This window comes from Anas platyrhynchos, chromosome 5 (genome assembly GCF_047663525.1).
Source record: "Anas platyrhynchos isolate ZD024472 breed Pekin duck chromosome 5, IASCAAS_PekinDuck_T2T, whole genome shotgun sequence".
In the NCBI taxonomy this organism is placed as follows: Eukaryota; Metazoa; Chordata; class Aves; order Anseriformes; family Anatidae; genus Anas; species Anas platyrhynchos.
The window spans coordinates 11,335,077-11,349,237 of NC_092591.1; the positions used below are offsets into that span (position 1 = coordinate 11,335,077).

The 14,161-nt window shown below is 50.4% G+C and overlaps 1 protein-coding gene across 1 annotated transcript in view; it reads right to left on the reverse strand.

The window, feature by feature from the left end:
• RCOR1 (REST corepressor 1) overlaps positions 1-14,161 on the reverse strand; it is an 80,684-nt gene that overhangs the window by 54,737 nt on the left and 11,786 nt on the right. The window lies entirely within an intron of this gene.

Below are 14,161 nucleotides of genomic sequence, written 5' to 3' on the forward strand. Positions count from 1 at the left end.
ACACAAGGCAAGGCAGGGCAGGGATCTGCACCATTTACCTGCAGAGAGGGGCTCTGCCCAGCATCGAGACCCTTGCACCTTCCTCACCAGAAGAGCTGCGCCGCCTCCATTTCTGTCCTGGCCTGCACCTCCTCCGGAACACCCCCAGCACAAAGCTTTGCGTTTACGGAAAGATCACCTTCCCTGACAGCTGGGTTTTCATAGGCAGCTACTTCGAGAGGAGTTTGTAGTTTGTCCTTTAAGGCAAGAGGACGGGGACCGTGACACCGGGACCAACCATCACCATTCTTAGCGCCGAGAGCTGCTCTGCGACCAGGAGCTGTAGGCATCGCTGCAGCAGATTCCACCCTACCTATTATTGGGAAGTCTGGCCAGAGTCCTCATCTGCTCTGTGCCACCGCTCAAATACGAATTTAAGTATCTGCTACAAGCTCAGTTATATCTATGCCTAACAGAACGAATGAGTGGCAAAATAATTCAGGGCAAGCTGACTCCGTAGGCTTCTCTCTTTACTCCTCCTAAACTCAGGAAATCCCTCAGTCTCACCTCCCCCCATGTCCTGAAAAGTCCAGTTCTCTACTGATAAAACTATTTGTAGTCAGGTATTTGTGATGCTGGCAGAGAGTCTTGGTACATTTCTGTTCGTTAACACCTAGCCTGAACACACAACAAACGAGGAAGAGTCCACAGCCTGTAAGAGATGCCAAATTCCAATATAAATTGGAACATAAAGGCAACAGCAACATGTGTTATGAGCTCCAAGAACTCTGTGATGTTCATTTTTTCAAGGCCAGCTATTACCACAGGTCCCAGCACCGTGAGCAGGATGGCAAAGCACATGCCAGATCAACTCACGGGGCCTCCAGCCACAGCCCTAACGTTAGCCTTAAACCTGGAGCCAGCTTTTGCACAGTACTTCAGACTGCCAAGCTCCTGCCCTTTGTTTTTCTTTTTTTTTTTGTTTTGTTTTTTTTTTTCCCACCTTATTTTTTTCCCCACGTCCCCACAGAAAAAGGAAAATGAAAGTTTCTTACACAAAGCTTTAGAGGTCCACTTTCTGATAGTTATGTCCCACACCCATTAGCAGCTGTCCCATTGCACCTGATGCTGTGCTGAACCAGAACCATCAATTTACATGCAGGAGAGTTCAGATGCCTGCTGCCTGCACAGTTTGGTCTTCACTTGCAAATGGGGTCCCCTCCAAGAGCCTCAGTTCCTCCCTACACCTCTGTAAGAGGCAGCAATTCAGCCACCAATACAATAAGCAGGTTCATCAAAGATATCAGCCCAACAGCAGTTCAAGGATGAGGCCCAGAGCCCCAGCACATCCCCCCCTTCAATTTTAGGGCCTCAAAGAGCCACAGAATGGCTGAGGCTGGCAGGGACCACTGGAGGCCACCTGGTCCAACCCCTGCTCGAGGGCTACCCAGAGCAGGCTGCCCAGGATCCAGGCAGTTTTTGGGGATCTCCAAGGGTCCACAACCTCTCTGGGCAACCTGTGCCAGCACGCCATCACCCACACAGCACAGAAGTGCTTCCTGATGTTCAGACAGAACCTCTCCTGCTCCAGTTTGTGCCCACTGCCTCTTGTCCTGGCACTGAGCACCAAAGAAAATGGCCTGGCTCTGTCCTCTTTGCACCCTCCCAATGTATTTATAGACGGGGATAAGATCCCCCCCGAGAATCTCCTTATGCAACTGCCCAGTCAGTATGCAGACGAGTCACATGAGACTAGCACAGATGCTGGGCAAGCAGGTTTGAGGCTATTCCTGCAGAAGAAAAAGGAGCAGTAATTAAGCAATGCCGAACGAGACGGGCTCTCTTTGAGAACCCTTGCCCCCTTGGCTGCAGCAGCACCCCAGGAGCACGACGCTCCCTCACCACAGCACCTTTAAGTGTCGGCGCTATCTCCAGCAAGAGAACTGCAGCAGTTTCTAGGAAAGGTGACACCGGAGCACCGCAGCTCCCACGCCTCCTGCTCGCTGCCCTTGGATGGCTTTTCCTGCAGAGTCGGGCGGGCTGGAAGACTCGCTCCCGTCGGACAGCGGTGATGCAGCCTCCCTCCCCCACCTCCCAGCCCGCAGCCTGTGGGAACAGGATACCAGCCCCGATCCTTCCAGGCCCCACTTTGCTGGGGGCGATGCTGCTGGAAAGCTGAAGCTTTCACACAGCTTCTAGGTTGCCTCTCCATTCCCAAACCAGGAGGCCATGTGCCAGCAGGCTGCACCACCTGCAAGAACAATTTCCCCTCTAGTGGCAGGGGAAAGACAGAAGACACAGCAGGTTGTGGTACGTAGACACAAGACCACCACAATGCCGTGGCAGAAACCCTATAGGTGGTCAGCTGCTGTTCCTTCGTCAAGTTTAGGACCGGTCACGCCTACCTTTACCCTGTGAACCTTCCTGAACACCTGGCTTCTTCATCCAAACCTTCCTTTACATCTGGCTCACCACTTCTGCAAGCCAGATGTAAAGGACAAAGCAGCACTACCAGCACTGCTAGGAAAGCAGGTTTTTGACACAAGTCCTTCCTCTGCTATTCCTACAGAGCCATCAATTCTATGCCACAAAGGGATATATATATATTTTTTTTTTTTATTTTTTTTTTTTAAATAGAAACAGCAATTACCATCCCCAATTTTGCCATTCTAGCAATAACAACCCTAAATAAGTGCCCTTGCTTCCCTAACTAAGCTTGGCCCTTCCACAGAAATCTCACTTGTAATTACACAACCCTACCACTTCTACCATTGCTCAAAAGCCATGGGGAGTTTCCCTTGTTCTTTCCTCTTCATCCCGGTGATTTCAAGGCCACCTACAATAATACCAATCTCAGCACTGCCGTGCCTCTAAAAACACACACCACTTGTGAATTAGAAAGGGAACCTCCCCGGCCATCTAAATCCCTGGGAGCACAGGGCACACGCAGAGGACAAAGGAAAATACTTGTGCCATGCCCTGCGTTCGCACAGGTTGGAGGCTGCCCTGTCTTGTTGCATCAGAGCATGAAGATGATCAGTCTTGTTCGCCCTATGCATCATCTAGAGGTGTAACGTTTTGTGAAATTTTGACACACGCATTGAAAATGAGGACTTTTTTTTTCTTTCCACCTGCCCTTTCCCAGATTTTTTTTTTTTTTAGTCAGATGTAGGAACACGGACATCATTTACTAGCCTAGGAATGCGAAACATCGTGCATAACTGCATTAGCACATCACGTTTCACCAGGTATGCTTTCAAATAAAGCCCTCATCCAAGGTACAGTTGTCGGTATTCAGAAGTGAGATGAGAATGTCACTGCACAGTAAGGTAACGAGTGCATTCGTTGCCAGTTGGTATCGCTCTAAAATGAGACAAAGGAGGGAGGAAAAGAGTGTCAGAAATAGAAAGTACCCATATTGTTAACTCAAACAGAAGGTTACACATCCTTGGGGCTCTGAAATGGTACATAAAGACCTAGTGTCATGATGCAAACGTAAAGAAACAAGTACAACACCCCAGTCTGCATAAAAACGGCCTTCATTGTAACATGGTAACTGCAAGGAACAAATGGAAATTGATCCAACGTTATCAGTAATTAAAAACACATATACTGATTTTTTTTAAAGCAAAGATTTCAATTCATTAATTACAGAAAACATTCTGAACAACTTAACTGCAGTGATCTCCTTTCAAAGCTTTCCACCTCTAATCCTAAATATATCTCAATAATATCCTTGTTGATGTTTCCACACTGGGCTTCATGAGGGAAAAGTGATTCCAAGCGCTGAGAACTTCCTCTTTTTCCCTATCATCAAGTCCTTACGTTTAGTACATCACATCCATGACCTTTCCACTGAGAAAAAGAGTTGTTTCACATACTGCATCTTTCCCTACAGAACCTCCCGGCCTTCCTGAAGCACAATGCTGCCATCCATGAACCAGCAGCAGGTGCCATTTACTTCTGGTGCTTAGCAGGTTAGCTGGCCTTGTGACATTAAGCACAGAATTGACAAGACATCCATCCATAAAATCACTTCAAATAGAAGGGTTCAGTTGGAAAGGACTTTCAGAGATCCAGTCCAACCGCCCGGCCTCTTCAGGGCTACCCAAATACACAGCATGTTACTGAGGGCATCATCCACACACCCCTCAGCACTGACAGGCACAGGGCACCAACCACCTCTCCAGGCAGCCTGTTCCAGTGCCTGACCGCCCTCACGGTGAACATTTTTCCTCATGCTCACCCAGAACCTCCCCGGCACAGCTCGGTGCCGCTCCTGCCATGGGTGACCAGGAGCAGGGACCAGTGCCCCCCCCTCAGGGCGGTGCAGAGCCGTGAGGCCGCCTCTCGGCCTCCTCCTCTCCAGCCCGGTCAGCCGCAGTGTCCCCAGGCTCTCCTCACAGGACGTGCCTTTGGCCCTCTTACCAGCTTGTTGCCCTCTTCTGGACACTTTCAGGGACCTTAACTCCCTTTCTATAGTGTGGAGTCTAAAACTGCCTCAAGGTGAGGCTGCACCAGTGCTAAATCTAACAGAAGAATCACCTCTTCATTTATTAAAATGAACAAAAACAGAGGGAATTATTTTCTTCCTGTAGACCTTACAGCTCTGTTCCTTGGGAGGGGAATCCCTGTGTTTCATTACTGATTTATGAGGACCTTACCTTGCTAAGTTACTTTACAGCCAGGAGCCCCATGTCTTCTCCTCTTGAGCACAGTTACAATAAAAGCTTAGATCATCTGCTACAAAGCTTACGCACTGCAGTTCTGAAGAAAAGGCCATATGAAAATGGATTTGTTTCTGACTACCACAGAAAGAGACTAAAGACAAGAAATAAAAGAACTTGGGATACTCTGTAGAACTACTCACACAAGTGCTACCTGTGAACAGGGACACTCTGTAGGAAACCAGGTTTTGTTCCCCGGGGACACACGGCATTTTACCTCAGTGCCTTGATTTCCCTCCTGCCCCCAAGCTCAGGACAATACCCACTCCGCAGACACACACTCAGAGTGCTTCAAAGTCTGAGCGAGATCATCAGCACAGCATCCCCGGCTCCGTGGCAGAAAACATTGCCACATGGGTGCAAGCCAGGCACAGGCAGACCGTGGGGGTATTTTCACCACAACACGCTTAAAATTGAGAAGAAGGTGAAGTAAAGTTACCTCTTGGAGGTAACGGTGGCAGGAGGAGGCCTCCATCTATCGCATCTACCTCCCGGTACTCCCAGTTCCCAACACAGGCAGATCACCACACCTGCTGAGGAACAACTCACACAGCAGCCCCAACTGCAAAAACGCCACTTCTGAGGAAGGGGGAGGAAAAAAAAATTGAGCTGCTTTGCAGTCACACCCTCAATTATTTCATAACTTTTCCAGTGCAGACACCAACAGCAAATACAACTTGCCCATCCAGTTCCAGCACTAATGGGAGCAGACACCGGTGTCAGGCCAGTTACCTGGACAAATCCCTTGGTAGCTGTGTCACTCCTTCAGACACCGGCCATCCCGGTGACCTAGATATCCCTAGGATGGTTCCTGGCCTGAGGGGACAGAAACCTTTTACTCCAGCAGTACCGTGAAGGGAAGGTGACCTTAGGTTCACAGCCTCAATAGGTTTCTAGTGGTGTGTGAGATGCCTTGCTTACCCAGGAAAGGCTACAGCTTCCCAAACAACAGTTGAGGTTTCACAAAAGCCCTTCCTATATAGGACACCCCAGGGAAATGAGAAGAAAGGAAGAAGGGAAAGCAAGCCATTCACAGCTGCCTGGAGTTGCCCCATAATGGTTACACAGCCTTAAGTACAGCAGATTAAATTCATACCTTAGCTCAGCTCACACAGGAAAAGCTTTTTAGTAAAGACAATGAGCAAGTGAGAACTCCACACCTCTGCAGACCTGTAGCTGTGCTACACAACTTAAAACAAACTACTGAAAGGACATGGCAAGGGGATGATACCTGGGCTATAGGAAGGAGTTCCTGAAGTTCTTACACCCAGGGATTTCAGTGCAGCTCAGTAAGCTTACCTAGGGCTGCCCCCCAAGCAGGGACAGGCATGGAGTAATCCAAATCTCTGTATGGGTACTGAAGATGAGAGCAAGGTAAACTGAACTGCCTTACTCAGGGGAAAAGCAGCCACACCACATTTTATGTCCACTCTCACAGCAGAAGGAAGCTGCTCTGTGGTTATGCTGGTGTGACTGAGTCAATCCAGCACCGAATCCTGCGTCCATCTGGTGTGCTCCTCCTCAGAGGCTGCCAGACTAAGCCTTCTCCTTCAGTCAGGTAAGACAGACAGCAACCTCTGGGCTGAGCACAAGGACGCCCTGACATTCTGCAGTGCCTTCACATACGGCACCTTTCCATGGATTATTGCCAAAATACAGCAGGAAGGCAAGGCAGGACCAACCCCGCCCTCCCTCGGATCCCCCGGATTTCTCTGTATCACAGTTTGATAGGTTACGATGCATCACGAGGCAGTCTAGACCTAGATCAGGGCAAGTGAAGCCATTAAAAGGAATTTTAACCGTGGCTGGTAACATGTTGGATGGAAAAAAAAAATCCGGCTGAACCACCCAGTTATTTACAGCACTGCAGACTTCCTGTCTTGATGCAAGTCAGCAAGATCTTCTGGAAAACCCAGGAACAAAAAGCAGCGAGGGAGGCTAAGTTAGTTAGAGAAGCTAATGATCTCTGTTAGACTTCAGAACAGAAGACACTGCACCTATGCCTATCCTTGTCTAGGAAGATGGATTTCAAGGACTGACAGACAGAAAAATGAAGCAAGAATTTAGTGAATTAAGAAATAGTTAGCAACTAGCCATAGAAACAGGAGGCTATCTGCGCCTCTGCATTTTCGGATTCAAGGCTTGCCCCCTACCTCCCCGGTCCCTCCTGCATGTGCCAGGGCAGTTTGTTACAGCCAGGCACTGCAGTGGGGACGGCGAGGGCAGAGCCTTTACAAAACAGCCCAGCAGAAGGGATGCTGAGATGTGTCTGACCTTAGCACCAGGTGAGCCACCTGAAAAAGAGCACTGCAGATAGCTGTTAAAAAGAAAACCTACACAAAGGCATTTAGATTCTAAAAACCTCATTCTTCTCATCAGAAGAAGTCCTGGACTACTAAGAAAGCAGATTTTAACATATTGCTAAGCTTTAATCAAGTCTCTTGCAAATTTACAATTCTGGAGAATCACGGGTGACAGTATTAGACAATACTGTGGGTTAAACCCTACAGCTACGTAAAAAAAGGGGCGAGGGGAAAACCACTATCCTTTCACATGAGAAACTGGGAGAGAAAGGAGAAGTGGCAGTGTAAGGCCCAGCCTGCAGTCCTCTGACCTGAAGGGACTTGTTCCACTGACCTAGCTGGGCTCTGGTTCATGGCATTTATGCTCGGAAGTTCACAGATTCACTTCATAGCAGTTAAGTACAAAACCATCCCCAGAGCGTTCCCACTACGTACCCTGCTCTATTGGCAGGGCTGTGCTTTGTACTGATCGAGCAAACCATCTCCCAGCAAGTCTGGCTGGTAGCAAGGCAGGTTTTGCTGGCCACACGTGGGACCTCTGCCTGCCAGTGGCTGATCCACGGCTCTATCTCACAGCTGAACCAGCAGCACAGCACATCACAGGCCTGCTCGCAGCCAGCACTGAAATTCCAGGTTTGTTTCTAAAGCCGTGACTGATAAAGCCACGAGGGAAGAGCTTTGCAAACCAGCAGCAGAGCCGTGCTGCAAGCCCTCGATCAGAGCAAGTGACGATGTACCTGGTGGTGGGCCTCGAGGACTGCTCTCCAAACACCAGGAACATCTCTGCTCCCACACACAGCACCGCAGCCACAGCGTGCTGCTGCACACCTCTTTCTTCCAAGTCCCCGAACCAATTACTGGGAAAGATCATTCTCCTGCAAGCCCAAGACCTCAGTGCCGAGACGACCCAAGCCGCAGGCAGCCAGGCACCGAGCAGAGGCTGGGCTGGCACCACAGGGCTCAGCCCTGCTTCTCTGCCCACCAAGGTGCTCATACTGCGACCAGTCAGCAGCAAGCTCACAGGAGGAAATAGCGTGGATTTCTGTGGCTAGATAGGGCAGCTGGATGATTTATATTAGCATGATAGATATATCACACATCAGACCCTACAAAAAGTCTTAGATAACCAAGGCACCGCTACAGCCCAATCCATCTGGGAGACACATTCTGTGCAGCCAGCAACACGCCTTAACAAAATATTTCCAAGTCACTTGGGTGCAGACTGGCAAGCAGGGTGCTGAGCTGGTTTGTATCCTTCTCTCAGCAAGCCCTTCCCACAGCGTGCTGGTTAGGACAGCAGCAATTCAATGGTGAGATCCAGCACAAGCTCTTGCTGCTGCCCTGAGCTCCTACCCTCCTCTCTGCTCACCTGTGCACTTACTTAACACGTACAGCGAACTACAGCGTGACATACGTGGTCGTAGCCCTGGGCCACGTTCTGCTAGCCCGTAGGATAGCATCTCTTCCTGGCAAAGCAGGTCATCAGGAGGCCCGAGACAGGCCTCTGCTGCCTCTGTGTCAGAGAACCGAAGAGCCTGTTCCCCTCAGGGTGCCCTAGGGCTCTGTTTCAGTGGAGCACAGGAGGGTAATGCCAGCACCCGACACACAGCGGTTTCCACAGACCGCAGCTGACACTCGGGACCTGTTTTTACCCCCTCCCTTCCACAGGCTGAGCAAGCACAGGTCTGTTAGGATTGCCAGAGGGGCTGGAGTGAACCAGCCCCACGCTGCCCCTACCGAGGGCTGCCGATGGATGCTGCGGGCACCTGGCGTGTGTCAGTGACAAATGCGGCGGTGTCTCCATAGACCAGCTGTCCTCGCGTCTCTCAGCAGGGGATGTTGCCAGAGTTGGCATTTAATAAAGGTTTGGAATTCGTTTCCCTGTTTTACACTGTCACAGGGGAAAATCAGCTTAGCTCAGAGGCATGAGACCAAGGTGTGAGTGATGCACAGGGGGGTTGGTTTAGGCAGGCAGCTAGAGAGGAGCTCAGGAGAAGCAAACACGCTCCCATCGGCACCACTTAGCATTTGCTGCTCCAGCTTTAGCAGTAGATGAGGCTTCTGAGGGTGAGAAATTCTGGGCTTCAGGCACGTGCTCGAATTCAACACACTACCTCGAGAGTTTCCTTACTTTGTCAGCTATTTTGTGTTCCGCTCCGAGATTTCCAGAGGACAAGCCTCCAGATTCTCAGAAACCCTCTGGTGAAACAGTCGCAGGAAGACGTGTGGAAGAGAAACTGCCAAGTCACATCCTCCAAACCCTCTGTGGAAGGTGGAAGAGGGATCCCAAGCCAACAAAATCCCCCTGCTCCAGTGCTGCAGCTGCTCCACCACGCCAGTCGTCCCCCGCAGCAACATCGTTCCAGAAGCACGGGACGAAGCAGGCGCAGAGCAGAGGACTTCCTTACCTCAGCGATCCCCAGGGAACAGCTTCTGGTGCGTGAGCAAGCAGCACGGCAGCACCATCAACCAGGAGCTGAGGTAGCCTGGAGCAATGTGCCCTTCCACGAGGAGCACTAGGAAGCTTTCCAGTCCCCCATCGCTCTGTTACAAGCAGAGGGATGGGATTCAGCTCTAAGACGTGTCAACGCTGTTGGTAAGGCTCAGCACAGGTCCGGCACGACACAGCCTGACCCTAACACACATTTATCTGCTATATATTGCTATTTTGCTTCCTTCCAAGCAGCCTGAGAGGGACAAGTGCAAATCTAGCTCCTGCTAAAGACATCTCTGCCTTCCCCGCTCCCCTCGTGCAGGCTCCTCCCTGCGATGCCAGGCGAGCCAAGCACCAGCTGCACCTGCTTCGCCTTGCAGTGCAGCTCCAGCACGCTGCCTCCAGCAGGAATTCACAGCGGAATAGCTAATGCTCCTTCGTTATCCTTCAGCCAGAAACACTCCTGCCTTACGCGAGACAGATGACAATGGAAAAATTCTCCCCGTTTTACCTTCAGAGCATGAATGAACCCACTGTGGTCAGAGCAGACTTCAGGCACATCAATTCCGTTAACGAGGCAGACCACAAACTCCGCTGTCTCCTCTCCCCCAGCGTCCTCGTCACCAAATTAGACAGTGGGGATTCCGGCCCCGCCTCGTAAAGCATTAGCTGGTTTCCTCTAAAACGCTGCTAGACAGGCACATGCTTCTCCACTCCGTCTGCCCCCGTGCTGCACAGCACAGCCAGCTTCCACATAAAGCAGAGCAAACTGAGAGGTTCAGCTTTCTGCCCAAGGTCATGCTGGAAGTCAAGTAATGAGTTTCCCATGGTGAAACACCTGTCACCGTCTCTGCCAAGTGGAAACGATTCTCACATGTCAGGATTTTAGGTGACTTTGCTTAGTGAAACCAGGCCCTTTGTAGAGTTTTCTCCTCTCCCCCTTTACTTTCAGATGGCAGCGAGCTTCGCCACAGGGCAAAGCAACCAAACCCACGCTCACCTGCCCTTACTAAAAGCCTTGCTTTTAACCCTGCATGGAAAAAAAAAAAAAATCAAGTGGAAGGTGCTTTTTCAGAACAAGGACCACAGCGGAAAGAAACCCCACCACCCCTGCATATCAAGCAGGTTCATCTCTCAACTGGTTTCTCATTCATTTAAGTCCATACTCACTGTGCAAAGCCTTAAAGAGGTGACCCAGCTGGGGGCTAACAGAGTGAGAACCACAAGAACTCCATCAAGGCTTAGCTCTGGAGAACACACGTGCAGAGCTGAGGTGCTAATTGCTCATCTTAGTGCCTGGATTAACTGGGCCTGCCCTAAGACCTGCCCTAAACACAACCACTGGCTTCCTTCCCCGTGGCACAGAAACATCTCAAGTGCCCCGATGAGGAGGGAAGCACCAAAAGCCATCAACGCTGCAGGTTAGAGTCCATTTTCCCTAATCCCAATATAAATTTATGTTCTTATAGTCCAAGGCCTCAACCAACTGAGAAGCAAATGATTCCCCAGAACACCCAACGTCCCACCTTCTCCCCTTATTACATCTCTGTGCAACAAAAGGAACCCATCAACCACCTTCACAAGCCACCTCCAGCGCTCACACGTGCCCCTGAGCCCTTCAGCCACCAGCGTGAAACTCCAGCATCCCACGAGCTCTCCCCCATCACTGCCCTTTAGTCAGACGCTGCAAAGGGAGCCGGCACTCCTACTCCTCTCAACTGCAGTTGCACGGAGATGGTTCCCTACAATTTTAGCTAAACAGCCACTTCAACAGCTGCTTTGACAACCAGATCTTTGTCACCCTACCGCTGTGTGACCTGGATGCATCTGGGAAGTAACAGGCTGCAACTGTACCGTGCTCCAAGGAGGACAGGGATCTGGTGCCTCACAACATGCCAGCACAAAGTGCCTGCTCTTAACAAGGAGCCTCCTGGGCATGGCTGGCCAAATCGAGTGTCAGCTGCAAAGTATGGACAGGCAGGAGTCTGGAGAGACGGGAGGTGAGGGGTGGGAAGAGAGAAAGCCCTAAGGACCCAGAAAGCCAAAGAGATATTTGGCCAAGAACTCCTCTGGACAAAAGCAGAGATGGAAGAATAGGACCCGTGCTGTTCAACCCTCCCGAGCAGAAGTGACAAGCCCTGTGGAGATCAACTCAGGTGAATTTAGGCTGCCTGGCTTCCAAACAATCCCCCCACCTTTGCTGCAAGCCAGTGTTAGCTCCATGCTGACCGTGCTCCGCCAACCCAAGCAGCAGCGAGGCCGTCCCACTTGGCTGATGGCCACAGGAAATCGCAGCTGAGGACTTCCCACAAGCTGCCCTTGGGCAAGGCAGAAGAGAAGCTGCTGCAAGAAGAGTTTCGGCTTCCAGGCCTGAGGAGCTGCAGCCCTACAGAAGGCACACAGGCAGAGGAAGCCACAGCTCTGCTCCCCTGCAGGACAGGCTCCTCCTGGCTCTCTACCACCCAGTGAGCTGCCCAGATGAGCAGGGCAGTCCCCAGGCACGCACCTAACCCCTGGCACAGGGGAGAAGAGCTGCTGTAGACAGCAGGGGCAGCTCAGCTTGGCATGGCCATGCCGATCTCAGGAGCTCATCTCAGGACCACTTTTTCCCCCAAGTGCAGGAAGGTTACGTTTGATTCACCTGAGCTGGCAACTACATATTTATTCCATCAAACGATAAGACAAGAAGAAAAACCACCAAATACCTTTTGAAGAGGACATTGAGAGCATGATTATTGTTATTTTTTAATCTTTTCAGCCCTTCTTTGCTGGTTCTCTTCCTCTTGCCCCCTCCCAAGACACAGCTTCCAGCTCCGCTGACCTCGCACGTCCTTCCTGTACCTTCACGGATTCCTCCCTCCTTCCAGTTGCCCTCCGAGCCTACAGAGCCTTGCCAGAACGCAAGCAGATAAAACACATTCTTGTTGTCAAATCTGCTTGTCCTTTTAACATATGGCACACAGAGTTTTGTTTCATCTTAAACTCAAAGCAGCAAAGTTTAGCAGCCAGCTCTCGTTATAGTCTCACAGAAGTTGAAATTTTGGGCTTATTAAAAGATAGTGCATTTAAAATTCTACATAGATTCAGAACACTGGGAGCTGCTTTAAAGAAAGGCAACAGAAGGACCAAAGTTTCATACAGCCTGGAAGCAATTCTGCCATTTGTTTTAAGCTTTCTAGTAACATAACATGGCCTTTGAGTTAACATTTCATTTCAAACCACTTTAAAAACGTGATTGCTCTGTGATTGTTCTGCACTCGTGGACATTTTGCTTGTGAAAAAGTTCAGCCTGGCTGCATATGTTCCCTAGTCAATGCTCATTGATTCTCTAAAACAAAGGGCAAAACCCCCAAGGAATCAAAAGACGTTTTTAATTACTTTGACACTGTTGATGAGAAGCAGACACTTACTCCGGCTGCATAATTCCCCACGTGCCAGGTACTGGACAACTCACCAGGACAGAGCACACCAAACACTTAGAACAAGCTTTTGTGTTCTCACCATGCTCTCTACCAAGGCTGTTATTAACTAAGCAGGAAAGAAATAACACAACAGACTGATTCCATTTAAATCCATTAGACCCGTTGTTCCTAAAACTTCCAGGTACTTTCTGCAACCACCCCCCTCCCCATCGGAGGGGCAGGGACTGATGAGATATAACTCAGCTCAAGGAACTTCACTCGGGGTAAGTCTCAGTTAGGTCTCGACGCCAGCTTCCCTTAGTCAGAAAGGAGAATTCCAGTTAGAGGAACTGTGCCCCAAAAGATACGGAAAGATGGATTTCTTCCGAAGGCAGCATCCCGTATCAAACCCATTTCCACCCAGAGAACAGCTACTTAGAACATTTTGTTCAAACTGAAAAATTTCCAGCCCTTTGATTACAAAGGCAACCTGCCAAGCTGGAGTATAAAATTAGCACATTAGTGCAGTAGTGTCTTCCTTCAGCTGAAGGCAGCTCCGGTGCCTCGACTGCGTGCCACAGCCCTACGGGGGCAAAACCCAGCTAGGGAACCAGGTTCGCTCTGTCCTGCTCCGGAGGCTCAGATCACAGAGCAGCAGCAAAACGCAGATATCAAACCAAATTGTTTCTACTGATGGAAGAGCAAGAACTGAGCAGCAGTGAGCGCTCAGGCAGACCCAGTGCCCAGGGAGCACCCCGCAGCAGCACAGAGCGAGCAGCACCCCCCGTTTCACTGCACCCCCTCGTGCTGCAGGGTGCACGGCAGCAGCGCAGGTGCCTCCCACCGTGGCTCCAAAGTGCCAAGTCAGTTTTTCAAGCCCTGGTTATAAACGCCGCTCTCGCTTTAGAAATGTGAGTTATTTTTAAAACGCATCATCAGAAAAGGTTAAACGTGGCCTTTTTCCTTTCGTTCGCACGTTTCGTACACATTTCAGCAGGCGTCTGTCCAACTTAAGCAAGCTCTGGGCGAGCACCTGCTCCAAGCTTTGTCCAAGCTCCAGCAACACGAATTAAACGTGCTGCCTTTATTTATACAGCCACTGGCTAGGCGCTGGAAAGGTTTTTCCTATCCAGCTCTTTCCCGAAGGTCCCATATCACACCTCCTCCTACCTCTACCCCCTTCCCCAGCAGACACCGAAATCATTTTGCAAGCAGCAGACTGCACCCGGCAGTTCCCTTGTCTCAGGCTCCAACAAAGGGACTCTGCCGGGAGGTATTGCTCGGGGCAGGAGCGATACCAGGCAGGGCAGCATTCCA